Consider the following 17199-nt stretch of genomic DNA (forward strand, 5'->3'; position numbering starts at 1 on the left):
AGTATTCCTTAACATAAGGTCGTAGTGTAAAATGAAGGCGATTTTAATTGAGCTAAAAGGGTGGCAAATGTTCATAAGTACCGTTTCTGCAAATATTTTTGGAGCTTGGATGCTTGATAGGCAATATATTTCACACTGTTTTTTTTTCCTCTTTTCTCTCTCATGTTCATCGTCACGGAGTAGCCGATTCGCCTGTGTGATTACCGTGATTTCCCTAAATCGCTCCAGGCAAATGCCGACTTCCTTACCAGTCCTTCCCCAGTCCCATGAGACCGATGACCTCGCTGTCTGGTCTCCTTCCTCAAAAACAACCCCAACCCAACTGTGTCTGTTATACAGTATCCACAGTCAACGTCTATCTTCAGGAGTTTTGGGAAATGGGGTGATGCAAAACTTTTTTTGATGTGTGTAGTTTCGAGAACTGGAAAACTGAATAAGTAGTTTGATCATATAGAAAGAAAGAAAAAAGCAGAAGATAGGATAGGTTATATATGTTAGAGCTGCAAGCTTAGTATCTGGAGGTGAATACCTTGGTTCTGTCATGTAACTGTTGACCCCCACACACCATGAGTTAGTGGTAGGACAATTCAACTTAAGTCCTAACCCAGACTGAATTGCAGTGGTCTAAAAAATCGATACGAAATGAGACAAGTCAGTCCCTTGTGTTATCTTGTTCAGTATGTGTATAGGAAATAATCGACCAGAGTCATACGTATGTCTTGTCTCACTATGTATCAATAATAAAGACGTTTGCCTGTCAAAATTTACAGATGCTAATACATGAGAGCATAAGGGAGAGCATAAGAGAACAATTGACAGGTATGGGGGAAAGAAATACAGTAGAAGAAAAATGGGTACCTTTGAGAGGTGAAGTAGTGAAGGGAGCAGAGGATCTAGTAGGTAAAAAGACGAGGGCTAGTAGAAATCCTTGGGTAACAGAAGAAATATTGAATTTAATTGATAAAAGGAGAAAATATAAAAATGCAGTGAAAGAAGCAGGCAAAAAGGAATACAAACGTCTCAAAAATGAGATCGACAGGAAGTGCAAAATCGTTAAGCAGGGATGGCTAGGGGCAAATGTAAGAATGTAGAGGCTTATCTGACTAGGTGTAAGATAGATACTGCCTACAGGAAAATTAAAGAGACCTTTGGAGAAAAGAGAACCACTTGTATGAATATCAAGGTCTCAGATGGAAACACAGTTCTAAGCAAAGAAAGGAAAGCAGAATGGTGGAAGGAGTATATAGAGGGCCTATAAAGGGCAATGTACATGAGGACAATATTATTGAAATGGAAGAGGATGTAGATAAAGATGAAATGGGACGATACTGAGTAAATAGTTGACAGAGCACTGAAAGACCTGAGTTAAAATAAGGCCCCCGGAGTAGACAACATTCCATTAGAACTACCGACGGCCTTGGGAGAGCCAGTCCTGACAAAACTCTACCATCTGGTGAGCAAGATGTATGAGACAGGCGAAATACCCTCAGACTTCAAGAAGAATGTAATAATTCTAATCCCAAAGAAAGCAGGTGCTGACAGATGTGAAAATTACCGAACAATCAGTTTAATAAGTCACCGATGCAAAATACTAACGCGAATTCTTTACAGACGAATGGAAAAACTGGTAGAAGTCGATCTCGGGGAAGATCACTTTGGATTCTGTAGAAATATTGTAACACGTGAGGCAATACTGACCCTACGACTTATCTTAGAAGCTAGATTAAGAAAAGGCAAACCTACGTTTCTAGCATTTGTAGACTTAGAGAAAGCTTTTGACAATGTTGACTGGAATACTCTCTTTCAAATTCTAAGTTGGCAGGGGTAAAATACAGGGAGCGAAAGGCTATTTACAATTTGTACAGAAAGCAGATGGCAGTTATAAGAGTCGAAGCGTATGAATGGGAAGCAGTGGTTGGGAAGGGAGTGAGACAAGGTTGTAGCCTGTTCCCAATGTTATTCAATCTGTATATTGAGCAAGCAATAAAGGAAACATAAGAAAAGTTCGGAGTAGGTATTAATATCCATGCAGAAGAAATAAAAACTTTGAGGTTTGCCGATGACATTGTAATTCTCTCAGAGGCAGCAAAGGACTTGGAAGATCAGTTGAACGGAATGGACAATGTTATAAAAGGAGGGTATAAGATGAACACCAACAAAAGCAAAACGAGGATAATGGAATGTATTCGAATGAAGTCGGGTGATGCTGAGGGAATTACATTAGGAAATGAAACACTTAAAGTAGTAAATGAGTTTTGCTATTTGGGAAGCAAAATAACTGATGATGGTCGAATTAGAGAGGATATCAAATGTAGACTGGCAATGGCAAGGAAAGCGTTTCTGAAGAAGTGAAATTTGTTAATATCGAGTATAGATTTAAGTGTCAATAAGTTGTTTCTGAAAGTATTTGTAAAGAATGTAGCCATGTATGGAAGTGAAACATGGACGATAATTAGTTTGGGCAAGAAGAGAATAGAAGCTTACGAAATGTGGTGCTACAGTAGAATGCTGAAGATTAGATGGGTAGATCATATAATGAGGAGGTATTGGTTCAAGTGGCTTTGAGCACTATGGGACTCAACTGCTGTGGTCATTAGTCCCCTAGAACTTAGAACTACTTAAACCTAACTAACCTAAGGACATCACACACGTCCATGCCCGAGGCAGGATTCGAACCTGCGACCGTAGCAGTCCCGCGGTTCCGGACTGCAGCGCCTAGAACCGTAAGACCACCGCGGCCGGCGAGGAGGTATTCAATAGGATTGGGGAGAAGAGAAATTTGTGGCACAACTTGACTAGAAGAAGGGATCGGTAGGTAGGTCATGTTCTTAGGCATCAAGGGATCACCAATTTATTATTAGAGGGCAGCGTGGAGGGTAAAAATCGTATAGGGAGACCAAGAGATGAATACACTAAACATATTCAGAAGGATCTAGGTTGCAATAGGTACTGGGAGATAAAGAAGCTTGCACATGATAGAGTAGCATGGAGAGCTGCATCAAACCAGTCTCTGGACTGAAGAACACAACAACATCAACAATACGTGGTAGAATGCCTGCAGCATAGCTCAGTTACTACTATCAGTAAGAGATTAGGGTCGCTACGAAAATGCCCTTGTGTTGGAGGGTGGCAACAAGCCCGTCGTAACATCGGAAGCGAGCACGCGACATCCAACATTCAGAGGCCAGTAAACCGCGCGGACTTGCCGCTGCAGTGTGCTCCGCGACTGTTTACGTGCGCTCCGCCCTTTGCGACGTGGCTGCGTTCTCGTTTTCGTTTTATTTGTGGTTGGCGGGCCGTGTTTCTCATTTATTTACGGAAACGGACCTGTGCGGCAGCAAGCGGGATCTCGCGGCGAGACATTGCATCAGACGTGCGGGCCCTTTCTGTCAAAGAGGCTGCTGCATAAAACATGGCCGCCGCTCTCATCATTTATTTACACCTTGTAAGCGGGACGCCGGAAGGGGGAAGGGAGTGGTCTCTATTTTCTCTGGCCCGAGTGCGGACTGAACGTCACTTTTGTACGATGTGCAACAACATGCTCTGTCCGTCGACACCGATATACGCAAACAAAGTCTTCGCCCAATTAATGAGCGATGTTACTCTTTTAGCTTTCGGTACTTTTAATTCAAAAATGGATCAAATGGCTCCAAGCACTATGCGACTTAACTTCTGAGGTCATCAGTCGCCTAGAACGTAGAACTAATTAAACCTAACTAACCAAAGGACATCACACACACCCATGCCAGAGGCACGATTCGAACCTGCGGCCGTAGCGGTCGCTCGGTTCCAGACTGTAGCGCGTAGAACCGCACTGCCACTCCGGGCTGCCTATATTTAATTATGCAGTGTTGAAACGTTTCTGCCACTTAAGTGCTGTCAAATTTCATAAAGCTAGTCACACTAAGTTCGCGAACACTATAAAAGTCGAAGAAGGTCTGTAAAGGCTGCTACGAAACTATTCCTTCAAATTAATAGGAGGTACACAACATCAAAGCAGATACATTTAGTGACGGTACATATGGTCCATGATGGCAGCTACTGACGCTGAGGGCGAGTTACACAGAAGTTAGTTTAGCGTTGTTGATAATTCTTCCGGGTTATATGGCCGTGGTCCATGGAATTCTTCTATTCCTAACGTTTCGTCCAATACTACGTTGGACATGCTCAGAGGTATGGCTCGTCCTGCTGAGTCCTGCCGACCGACGAGTCGGGCGCCGGAGAGCGGCCTAAATATCGAGGAAAGTGGGCGTGGTCTAGCTTGCACATAGTAGCAGAGAGAAAACTAGTCAAAGATAGAATGTAACTATCGATAATAGCCCGTCATAGATACAAACCACTTATCGATTTTGTAACGTCACTGTCCATATCTCGCTTAATTTCAAGGCCTCTTCTTTTCTATTAAAAATATCATGTTTATAAATTTCAATAGCTTCCCTATACAGTCGTGGATAATAGTTCGTAGTAGCACTTAAAACTGTAGTTTCAGAAAACTTAACTACATGGTCACCTGACTGAAGTGCATGTTCCGCAACGGCCGATTTATCTATTTTTCCCAGTCGGCAAAGACTTTTATGCTCCTTTCCCCCGTATTCACACTGCTTTTCGTAGTACCAATATAGACCTGCCACAAGTACACGGAATTTTATACACACCGCTTGATCATAATGGTGGCCTTCTGTCTTTAACAGATTTTTCTGGTAGGTTTGAATACCGGTTGCACTTTGTTTCACCAAAATTTTGCCGATTCGATCTGTAACCTTACTAATGAAAGGTAAAGACACTGTATTCTTCCATTGCTGTGTACCATCCTTGTCCTTTGGCCTGCTGTAATTAGGTCTTAAAACTCTATTAATTTCTTTGTTTGAGTGCCCATTCTTTTAGAAGGCCTGTTTCCGATGAATCAGTTCCATATCCAGATGTTCCGGCGTAAAAATCCGTTTCGCCCTGTCCACTAAACTTTTGATTACAACTCTTTTTTGTTTTGGGTGATGATTAGAGTCCTTATGTAAGTACCTATCAGTATGTGTGCTCTTCCGAAACACTTTGTGTTTTAGACTGCCATCGGATTGTCTCATGACTAACACATCGAGAAACGAAATAGCCTGGTCTTTTTCCACTTGAATGGTAAAATGAATTTTAGGGTTTATGCTGTTAAGATAATCAAAATATTCGTCTAAGGCTTTTTTACCGTGAGTCCAAATCACGAATGTGTCGTCTACATAACGATACCAACAACATGGTTTCTTATTTACTTTATTCAACGCTAATTGTTCAAATTTATCCATGTAAAAATTTGCAGTCGCAGGGCTCAACGGGTTACCCATGGCAACACCATCCACTTGCTCATAAAACTCCTCATCGCACTGAAAGTGGCTAGATGTGAGACAATGTCTAAATAGAGCGATCAAATCTTCAGGGAAAACTTCCGTCATGTAAACCACAACTTCATTGACCGGAATCATAGTAAACAGAGATACAATATCAAAACTGAACAGAATGTCTTCATTGTAAGGGTAGTTTAGTGTGCTAATTACAGCTGTGGCTTTCAAAAGAAGTGAACGAATGCGCGACCATAAATATGCATGCGTGCAGTTTACTGGTAAGCCGAAACATAATAGCTGCTCCCAACTGCAACGTTGGATGCCTCCTGGTGGCGTTGCGGTCACGTGATGCGGTAAAAAAATTATGTAGGCTGAGCAGACACGGACACGTATCTGAATTACCTCGAAGGAAACGGTCTATTGACACACAGTTAACATGGGTTTAGAAAACATCGTTCCTGTGAAACACAACTAGCTCTTCGTTGACATGAAGTGCTGAGTGCTATTGACAAGGGATTTCCGATCGATTCCGTATTCCTGGATTTCCAGAAGGCTCTTGACACTGTACCACACAAGCGGCTCGTAGTAAAACTGCGTGCTTATCGAATATCGTCTCAGTTGTGTGACAGCATTTGCGATTTCCTCTAGAAAGGTCACAGTTCGTAGTAATTGATGGAAAGTCATCAAGTAAAACAGAAGTGATTTCAGGCGTTCCCCAAGGTTTTTTATAGGCTCCTTGCTGTTCCTTATCTATATAAACGATTTGGGAGACAATCTGAGCAGCCGTCTTCGGTTGGTTTTGCAGATGACGCTCTAATAGAGTCATCAGAACATCAAAACAAACTGCAAAACAAGTTAGAAAAGATATCTGAATGGTGTGAAGAGTGGCAGTTGGCCCTAAACAACGAAAAAATGTGAGGTCATTCACATGAGTACTAGAAGGAACTCGTTAAACTTCGGTTACACGATAAATCAAGTCAAAGGTAAAAGCCGGAAATTTAACTAAATACCTAGGTATTACAATTTCATAATTACGAACAACTTAAACTGGAAAGAACACATCGAAAATGTTGTGGAGAAGGCTCACCAAAGGCTACGTTTTATTGGCAGGACACTTAGAAAATGTAACAGACCTACTAAGAAGACTGCCTACACTACAACTGTCCGTCCTCTTTTAGTGTAATGCAGCGTGGCGTGAGATCCTTACCAGGTAGGACTGACGGAGTATATCGAAAAAGTTCAAAGAAATTCAGCACGTTCCGTATTATCGCGAAATATGAGAGAGAGTGTCACAGAAATGATACGGGATTTGGGCTGGAAATCATTAGAAGAAAGACGTTTTTCGTTGCGACGGAATCTTTTCACGAAATTCCAATCACCAACTTTCTCCTCCGAATGCGAAAATATTTTGTTGACAATGACCTACATTGGGAGGAACGAGCACCACGTTAAAATAAGGGAAATCAGAGCTCGTACGAAAGATATAGGTGTTCATTCTTTCCGCGCGCTACACGCTATTGGAAAATAGAGAATTGTGAAGGTGGTTCGATGAACCCTGTGCCAGGCAATAAGGGAAATCAGAGCTCGTACGAAAGATATAGGTGTTCATTCTTTCCGCGCGCTACACGCTATTGGAAAATAGAGAATTGTGAAGGTGGTTCGATGAACCCTGTGCCAGGCACTTAAATGAGATTTGCAGAGTATCCATGTAGATGGATAGATATCTGGGCTGCAAAAGGGAAATCCTTTGAGATAAGCGACTTTGAAAAAGTTCAGATTATTATTACTAAAAGCCTGTGATCGAGTATCTCGAAAGCGGTGAAGCTGGTAGAATGTTCACATGCTATTGTCATGAGCATCTACGGAAGGAGGTAGAAGGACAGTGAAACTACCACTAGGCGCTAAATGATTTGACTTTCACGACTCTTCACAGAACGTGGGTTTCAGGAGCTTGTGTGCTCTGTAGAATAGGATCGGTGGGGTGTCTGCCGAAAGAGCACAATGCTAGTGCTCGAACAAGTGTTTCGGAGCACACCGCTCACCGTATATTGTTGAACATGGAACTCCGCAACGGACCAACCCTATATCTTCATATGCTGACCCAATGACATAGTCAATTACGATTGCAGTGACCACGAGACCGTAAGGATTCGACCGTAGATCAATGTAAACGTGTCGGATCTGCAGGTGAATCACATTTTTGCTACACTAGGTCGATGGTCGTCTCCACAAACGCCGTCATCGAGGTGAACACAGCTCGAAACGTGCAGCGCGCCACGGATGCAGGCTGGTGGGAGCAGTATTATGCTGTGGGAGACATTCTCCTGCGATTACAAGGAACCTGTGGTAGCAATCGAGGACACGCTGATAGATTCGGACCACCTGCATTGCATCCCGTCGTGCTTGATGTCTTCCCAGACGGTGGTATAACTGTTCCTGTCTCGGACCCAGAACCGTGCTGCAGATTGAGAAGCATTATAGCTAAATCACGTTGACGTCATGGTGACCAAATTCGCCTGATGTACATGCTACGGAATGCGTCTGTGTCGCTTTCGAACCATCACCGCGTACGCAAATCAGCGACTCGTTATTTACGTGAATTACATGACCTGTGCGTAGACGTCTAATGCCACACACCTTCAGAAACCTACCAACGCACTGGATTCACATTCGGGAGGACCAAGTTACCAAAATTTCCGTCGCTGCTGATACCATTGCGGACATGCCAGAAATGTTCCAACGCACAGGTGAGTCAATGGTCGGACAATATAGATTGACGAGCCAAAACATTATGAGTGCATTGTTGGTGGGTTGAGTTGGGTTGATTTGGTGAAGAGAACAAACAGCAAGGTCATCTGTCTCATTGCATTAGTGATGGATAGGGAAGGAAGTTGTCCACGCCCCTTCGAAGGAACTATCCCGGCATTTGCCTTAAGCAAATTTGGGGAAATCACGGAAATCCCAACTCAGGATGGCCAGATGCGGGTTTGAACCGTCATCTACCCGAATGCGAGTCCAGTGTGTTACCCACTGCACTACCTCGTTCGATCAGGTTACACAGTACTAGCAAGGTCTACGTACGTAGTGTGCATGATACTAAGAACCCCAGCAAGATAAAGGACCTTCGACAATAAAAACACAAGAATGAATGTCTCTAAGTGGATGAAGGTATTTTAGAACAAATAAAAAAAATCTGTTTTACTTTCACGTTTAGCATATGGCCAGGTGATAGGCAGTACACGTTGCACACAAATGCTACAGACAGCCTATACCTTGCTGCCTCTCAGGAACATAACGAGTCTTAAACGACGCCCATCGTCACCACGAAACATCAGCGGACAGTTTGGAATTAATAATAGTTGTTTCCCACTATGCGATTTATACCTCAAGACATTCGCCGCAAAAACATTTAAGCACGTCGTATACATTTCAGTGTGTTATCGAAATGTTTATACGGGATTGTCGTTTCCATCAGGTGCAAAGGAGTGTTTTGACTTTCTTTATTCTATTAATCGCCAATGTAATTGTCTGGACTTATGCCTTAGGTCAGTTTAGTCATGCTGTAAGGACTAAATGTTTTCATAGTGCTCCTTATTACTGCTTAAAATGCTGAGAAGCGTTTGCTTGTTGTTCTCCTGTAGAGCTCCGATTTAATTGTCTGATTTCATTCCACTCTCTTTCCATGAAGAACCATGTGCCCATAAGTCAGCGTGGTTGTGCTATGACATCTGTAAAAGTTCTGGTAACTCTTTTGTGTGCAATACACTTCCTTTTCCATGAAGCCTTACCACAGTACAATGCCAGTAGTAATTTCTCCAAAGTGGTTCATGATATTAAGACGTACAGCTGACCATTGCATCCCAGTTTCCTTTCAATATCGGAACCGTGTGTTCTGCTCTTCTGGTTAGTAACATGTGTACTCAACCGTCAGTTAAGAATTAATGGTACAAAATGAATGTATGGTGTGTGAATAATCTATACAAGAAATGTTGTTACAATCTCGAGTGCTTTTTTCGCTACTATTTCTTAGAGTGTCTAGCTCAAAATAGTTACTCCATTCGTTCTGATTAGGAACAAATGATCATAAACCTAAAATACCTGCTGTTAGCTCCATGTACCATTCTTTAACCTGGAATTCACGTAATTACACCCCTTGTCAAGTTTATTTTATTTAACTGAATTGGTAAGTTGCTTGCGAATCATTCCTGTTTGTTAGAGCCACACACTAGTTAAAGCGGCTGTTTGAAATACAGTTAGTTCTAGGTAGCTTGTAGTTCATAGGACCTAAGGAAATGTATGGGAAATTGAGAGCCCGATTTAACAAAAGTCTGACTGATCAAGGTGGAATCAGAGGAAAGGTGAAATAAGAATGTAAGTTAAGTATTTTACTGTAGTATCATTAACATTGTTTTACAAGTAATAATGATAGTGACAATTGTATAGAAACGAATATGTGGTATCTAACAAATATCAGTATCGCTAACAGCATGCATTTTTTTCCTTATTAAGTTCTTGTCGAGTGTGAGTAGTGACATATAGCAGATATGTATGGAAACAGTGAAGGACGGGAAGAAATTGTTTTCTCAGAGGATGGAGAAATAATTGGGTAAGACTGGAAGATGAGATGGAAGGAAGCAAATAGAAATGGCAAGGGATGAGGAAACTATAGTTTTGTAGAGTGACAGAGATACTGACACCATGTTGGACAGAAGAGAAACAGCTACTATAGGCCGTGAGAGAAGCTACACCGATGAACATAGGCAAAGTCATAATCTCCTTTTGGATGCAGAATGGTTTGGTACAAGATGAAGGTTACTACATTGTACTTCATTCCACAGTTAGTTCTAAACCGACGGAAATGAAAGCCTCGAGAAACTCATTGTAATCTTTAGAATACAGTTACAGCTCCGAAAGTCGTAGGACTTCAACGAAAGAATAAAGTGTTTGCGACTGAACAAATAAGTATTATTTGTTAATATTCATCATAGAAGCGCAATAAAGAATTTTAGTGTTTACCAGTCGGTGAGAGAGTATGTAACAAACGTTCTCTTTTCTTCGAAGCGTGACTACTGCAAGTACAAATTTAACAAATACAAAATCATTGCTTACTTGCTCTTCTGTCCACTGAAAAGCTGCCGCACAAATTGTAATAACCAAACCCCGACTGCGGCAGCCGCAAGGGACGCCAAAGAGGCAAAATCCTCAGAAGAAACCCCTTCTCGTCCTGTCGCCAGTCGAGATTGTTTCTGCTGAGTCCACAACTTGATGTCCTGCGGGGGCAGGGCTCGGGTGAACTTCCGCGAAAGACCCTGCAACCTGGCGCCAGCTATTGCTTCCCGACTTCATCCACAAGCGCAACTTGGAATAGCCTTATGGACGGCAGAAATTTCTGATTCCACCGCCACCACGGACCGTCGCAGACTCCATCCAGAGTCTGTTCTGTACGCTCACTGGAGTCCTCGAGAGCTCTCCTACCTGATACTCCATTATGCCTGCCTTCTTGATTCCCTAGCTTTCCAACAGCAATGACGTTAATCTCGACAGCAGTTGTATAACAACATTACCAAAACCTGTCATGTATTCCCACCCTATATTGATAAAGCGTGCTATCTAATGGTCGAAATGTGCATACGTAACCCGTTACCAGCACTGATGGTAGTGGGATGCAAACAATGTTACGGAAACAATAATTTTATCTTGAAACTCTTCCATTGGTCCGTGTTTGCAGACAAAAATAACAATATGGGATTGTGTCTGCCTTGATGGAATACACTTTTGGTATTTATTTATTCGTTCTCCAAAACTAATTTTGCGACAAATACCGCCATCATCAAAGCTCTAAAGAGTTACAGCACAAATTCCACATTCGCACAACACCTAATGAACAAAAATCACAACTCCACAAATATCGAAAGTGATCTACACATCCTGAAACATAGCACTAGTTTATACCGAAAACTAACAATAGAAGAAAATTATTACATACAAAAGGCTATAGTGGAGGAAATGTAATAAACGAAAACACAACTCTTTGCAACAAGACACTCTTTATCACTCTAAGAGAACTAACACAGGGCACAGGACATGAAAACAGGAAACACACACACACACACACACACACACACACACACACACACACACACACACACACACACACAGACCCCCCCCCCCTAAAAAAACATCAAACACAGAAACGTAAATAAGGAACAGAAGCGGCCTGAACTACCGCTCAGTTCTTCATTAGCTTCTCGCAATATGCTACACATTTCTCGTGACACGCGCGGATAACAAGGTGGCGCAATGTTTTGGATCTCGAACAAGGTGCGAAAGTTGTGTTTCTCTGTGTCCAAAAGTAGCTGCAGTCCGTCCATCGAACGTGAGTGCATGACAAAATACGTAACAACCTAGTACACACCAAAACTGCATCCACAACACACCGCAGTCCCAATTGTGTATCACTCACATGCGTTTTTATATTTATTTACTAACAGCCACCCTTACAGCTGCAGATGACATGATGTATGACGAGAAAAACTGCAACAAAAAAACCCGGAAAATATGCTGGAAATAGCGGCAACAGGTGTAAAATCATGCTATCACGAACAGCAAATTAGATTTTATTTCTGCAAGTTTTAGAATCAAAGAACCCACTGATGAAGGCAATATTTGTAACCGAAACAAGTTTGAGGAAATATGTAAATAAATAACAAAAATGTTTTGCGTCAAGATGGACCCACAATCCCCTATTGTTGATATTACGGACTTAAATTTTGGTTACGTCTAATCTCTCAAACTGTAAATGAGGAATGATGGTTGAGGACCTTAATTTTCGCAGCCACTGAAATGAAAACAGTCACGATGCCGGGAGAAGTAGCATGTCGTCTGTGAAAACAGACTACATCAAACAGTGGAAAGCATCATTTTCTATCAATATGGGGGCCAGAAGTTGAACAGGCATCATATAGAAGGAAGCGTTTGAAGTGGGTTGTAACCACAAACCACATGACAACAGTATTTACGTTGAAATGAAAACACATTTTCATGAAGCCATATCATCAAAAAGTATCCGGCGTCCACATATTGTGGTGGACATTACGTTCGATCGGCTGTTACGAAAATATCGGTTATACCGCGTAATGCCTTGAAACAACGAAACTGTTTTGGTGAAGTGCATATTAAGCACACTGACAAATTAACAAAGGGGGAATGTAATCTCTAATTAACGCTCACACTACTCTAGGCGAATGTGTGTGTTTACATTAGGAGAACTTCAGTGGAAACGTATCGTTTCGACTGTTAACCACACTACAGTGAAGCAGGTGTTGCCTTTAGCTGACGCTGTAGGGAGCAAATTCGCACCATGACAGTGGCCCACTTTCCGCAGATAGGATCCCGGGTTCGATTCTCGGCCGGGTCGGGGATTTTATCCACCCGGGGACTGGGCGTTTGTGTTGTCCTCATCGTCGCATCATAATTCGGGTAATTGTGAGATTGGAAATGTAAATATTGTAACTCGTACGGGCGTTGGTGACCACGCTGTTGAGCGCCCCACAAAACCATCGTCATCATCCGTAGACAGGCCGATTCTACTGCACTTTTATGTTAGTACTCTGAGGGATCGTCTTTACCCAATGTTGAGAACTTGTTTACATGTGCACGACCTGTTTACTAAGGCGGTAGTTGTTCCTTCCTGACTTCTGGAACTGTCTAAGACACGTTTAACAAATACGGTGATGTAGTATAACAATTTTTGTGGCCTGCTATCTCACCTGATCTGAATGCAACTGTATCTTCGTAGTATATTTTGGAGGAAATGCCGCGCTGTAGGTTTCCTCCTCCAAGGACATTTATTGAATTAGCGAATGTTTTCTAGAACGAGTGGTTATGTACACCTTCAAACTGTTGTGCATTATGATATTTATCTGTCGGATATAAATTGCTTGGAACTCACTCGGGCGAAGTACCAACAGCGCACTAATAAAGCTTTTTTTCTTTTTTTCACACTGTAGGTACGAGGGATGGGGTAAACTATCAGTCCACATTAACAACATCTAACATTTCACTTCCAACCAATTAATAGGTTTCAGAAATCTGTCCTTCATCTAATAGTTTCCACACAAGTCGCGAAGCAGGCTGAAATTTGCAAAACACGAAAGCAGAACACCAAATATGTATCAACGTTGAACTAGTTTTTCTAGTTACAGTTTAAAGCGTCTGCAATACCTCAGACACATGGACGTCTAAAAATAATGAAAATTATGGAGCTCTGACAGCAAATATAAGAGATTACACACAGTCGTATTGGAGCACAATCTTTCATTTGCAAATATTGTAATCTACGATTTTGTTTCTTTCTTCTCGTACAGAAAGTTCCACACAGACAACTACATTTCTGCCTTTTATTCGTTGTTGACAAGCACGTGAAACTGGACACAAAACTGACAGAAAAATTTCTATACATCAGAAAATATTCCGCCGGCCGGTGTGGCCGTGCGGTTCTAAGCGCTTCAGTCTGGAACCGCGTGACCGCTACGATCGCAGGTTCGAATCCTGCCTCGGGCATTGATGTGTGTGATGTCCTTAGGTTAGTTAGGTTTAAGCAGTTCTAAGTTCTAGGGGACTGATGACCTCATATGTAAAGTCCCATAGTGCTCAAAGCCATTTGAACCATTTGAGCCAGAAAATATTCCATGCGCCTTAGCAAAAGACTTGGTGTAAACTCATTAAAAAGTGAATCTTCTAAATCAGTGGAATCAAAACCTCCGGCCATTTATGTCACATATTTTGATACTCTACAACTGTCATGATAATCCACAGGGAAGTTCACGTTGACGTGGAATAATGAAATTTGCCAAGGAGCAAGATTTCAGATTAGAACCAAAGGAAACTTCAGAAAATTGTAATTATATCATACCAAAATATATTTCTTCTGTCATTTGTTATGCTACTTAAAAGTTGAAATTAAAACAATCTCGAAAGTCTTGTAATTCATGGGACAGATATCCTGCCAGTTACAGTGTAGATAACAAGCAAAAATTATCGATATGAATGGATGAACTGCCTGTATGCATAATCAAGGATTACGAAACTCTCAGTGAGCAAGTTCTCGCACCTGGCACATTTTTATATTGAAATATACCCGTCTTATTGTTTCTAATTACATATCATACACAAAAATCCAGTTTTCATTGCAAACATAGAAGCTCAATGGCCGATCTTTTATAAAAGATTGTTCATCAATACCGCTTAAAATGAGAAAAAGACACTATAAATGAAATTTTCCCTATCAACAGGTTGAACATTAGTAAGACCTACAAACTGCAGGGATGGATCCCTGACTGGAAACAGAGGAAAAGAGGACCTATGAACATGTTTCTGGAAATGGACGGTGTGCGTGCAACGTCAGAAAATCGTCCCGGAATGCAGTACAGAGTTGCATCGTATCCATATCACAACAGATGTTCAAAGTGGCCTGCATGAGATGCAATGCACGCGTTCACACGTCGCATCATGGACTGCCGCAATTTCGGCACGTTCTGGCCTCTCTCCGAATCGCGTCACAGGCGTCGTGAAGACGCTGTTGAAGGGTCTGCGCGTCAGGAACTGGTTCAGTATACAGAACCCGTTTCGAATGCCCCCAAACGTAACAATCCAGAGGGTTTAAGTCTGGTGATCTCGCAGGCCATACTGCAGGGCCTACGCGTCCTATCCAACATCCGTGAAAGGCGTTGTTGAGTTGTCGGTGAGCTGTAATGGGGAAGTGGCGTGGTGCTCCGTCATGCAGAACCCTCAGAACCTGTCGTATTGCCAAAGGCTCATTCTCAAGCAGCCAATGAAGAGTATACCGCCTATCGTCCACGTACGTTCCTCCGTCGAGGTGTTGTGGCATAGTAACCGGTCCAAGTATGTGCTCACCAAGAACTCTTCCCCGCACACTGAGACTGAACCGACGCTGATGAGACGCCTCAATTGTCTGTAGCTCACAGAGGACTATTATGCAGATTGATGGTGCCAGTTCTGGTAAGGATTTCTCCTTCGATAAAGAGTACTAATGACGGAAATTCCATTATAGGGATGTTCTGGCGCAAAAAGCATAATCAAAATCCTTCTCGTAGAGTAAAATCCGCTGCTGATAATCATTTCACTCGTTGTGGATGATAGAGACAGTAGCTGTTGTCATGCAGGATACACACATTCATACTTTCGCTCACAACATGGGTCCGGGCCACTAGCGCGCGGTTTGTACTCTGGTTCCTCTCAATGGCCTGTAGAATGTGGTCCTACAAATCTGGATTACGCAAACTCCGCCGTCTCCTTGCACGTTCGTCTGTTGGGGGTTGTTTTGGGGAAGGAGACCAGACAGCGAGGTCATCGGTCTCATCGGATTAGGGATGGATGGGGAAGAAAGTCGCCCGTACCCTTTGAAAGGAACCATCCCGGCATTTGCCTGGAGCGATTTAGGGAAATGACGGGAAACCTAAATCAGAATGGCCGGACGCGGGATTGAACCGTCGTCCTCCCGAATGCGCGTTCGTCTGTCTGAAAGGATCCATGCTCACACAAATGCCCAAAAGGGGATTGAAATGCTGTGTGATGCGGCTGGCGTCAGTGAGGATATTTGTTTTGGTATGGGGATGCTGCCTCTCTAACGTTTCCATATGCGTTCCCGAACAGGAACACTGACTCGGCGTCAATCGCAGAACGTCTGTCACACAAGGCACGAGGTCAGAGGAACTTTCATTTGTCAGCGCCATCTACCGTGGCGGCGATGCACTTCTGGACATATGTTCAGAGGACCTTCTATTCCTCCAGTTCCAGTCAGTAATCCGACTCTGCAGTTTGTCAGTGTTATTACTGTACACCCTGTATATGTATTTTACGCCGGCCGCGGTGGTCTCGCGGTTCTAGGCGCGCAGTCCGGAACCGTGAGACTGCTACGGTCGCAGGTTCGAATCCTGCTTCGGGCATTGATGTGTGTGATGTCCTTAGGTTAGTTAGGTTTAAGTAGTTCTAAGTTCTAGGGGACTGATGACCACAGCAGTTGAGTCCCATAGTGCTCAGAGCCATTTGAACCATTTTTTGTATTTTACACATCACGGAAATGCTTATGGAACCAGCAACTTTGTTCAAAAATTTTACAATATTAAACATTGAAACTTCCTGGCAGATTAAAACTGTGTGCGGACCGAGACTCGAACTCCGGATCTTTGCCTGGCAGAAGTTAAGATCTGAGGACGGAGCGTGAGTCGTGCTTGGGTAGCTCAGTTGGTAGAGCACTTGCCCGCGTAAGGCAAAGGTCCCGAGTTCGAGTCTCGGTCCGGCACACAGTTTTAATCTGCCAGGAAGTTTCATATCAGCGCACACTCGGCTGCAGAGTGAATATTTCACTCTGGATGTATTAAACATTGTCGTACAACTTCAAACTAGAGCCCACATCTCGTGGTCGTGCGTTCTCGCTTCACACGCCCGGGTTCCAGGGTTCGATTCCCAGTGGGGTCAGGGATTTTCTCTGCCTCGTGATGGCTGGGTGACCGCTGGCTGACCGCTACGGTCGCCGGTTCGAATCCTGTCTCGGGCATGGATGTGTGTGATGTCCTTAAGTTATTTAGGTTTAAGTAGTTCTAAGTTCTAGGGGACTGATGACCATAGATGTTAAGTCCCATAGTGCTCAGAGCCATTTGAACCGTTTTTTTTTTTTTTTTTTTTTTTCCAAACTAGATTTTCTTCAGAATTTGTGAGAGTTGCGGCATACTGCTTCGGGGTGGATAGGGGGGGGGGGGGGAGGCGGGTGATGTTTGAGACCTGAACTTCACTTTTTATGTGTATAAAAATGGTGTGTGACGTCCTTGTTAGACTCTGACGCACGCGATAATGT

The 17199-nt window shown here is 42.9% G+C and overlaps 1 protein-coding gene and 1 non-coding gene across 2 annotated transcripts in view; both read left to right on the forward strand.

Moving 5' to 3' along the window:
- LOC126336587 (disks large 1 tumor suppressor protein) overlaps positions 1-17199 on the forward strand; it is a 4198467-nt gene that overhangs the window by 611747 nt on the left and 3569521 nt on the right. The window lies entirely within an intron of this gene.
- Trnat-cgu (transfer RNA threonine (anticodon CGU)) lies at positions 16574-16648 on the forward strand. The gene has a single exon. It is a non-coding gene; the product is annotated as a tRNA-Thr (tRNA).

The sequence above is a fragment of the Schistocerca gregaria genome, chromosome 2, assembly GCF_023897955.1.
Source record: "Schistocerca gregaria isolate iqSchGreg1 chromosome 2, iqSchGreg1.2, whole genome shotgun sequence".
Classification (NCBI taxonomy): Eukaryota; Metazoa; Arthropoda; class Insecta; order Orthoptera; family Acrididae; genus Schistocerca; species Schistocerca gregaria.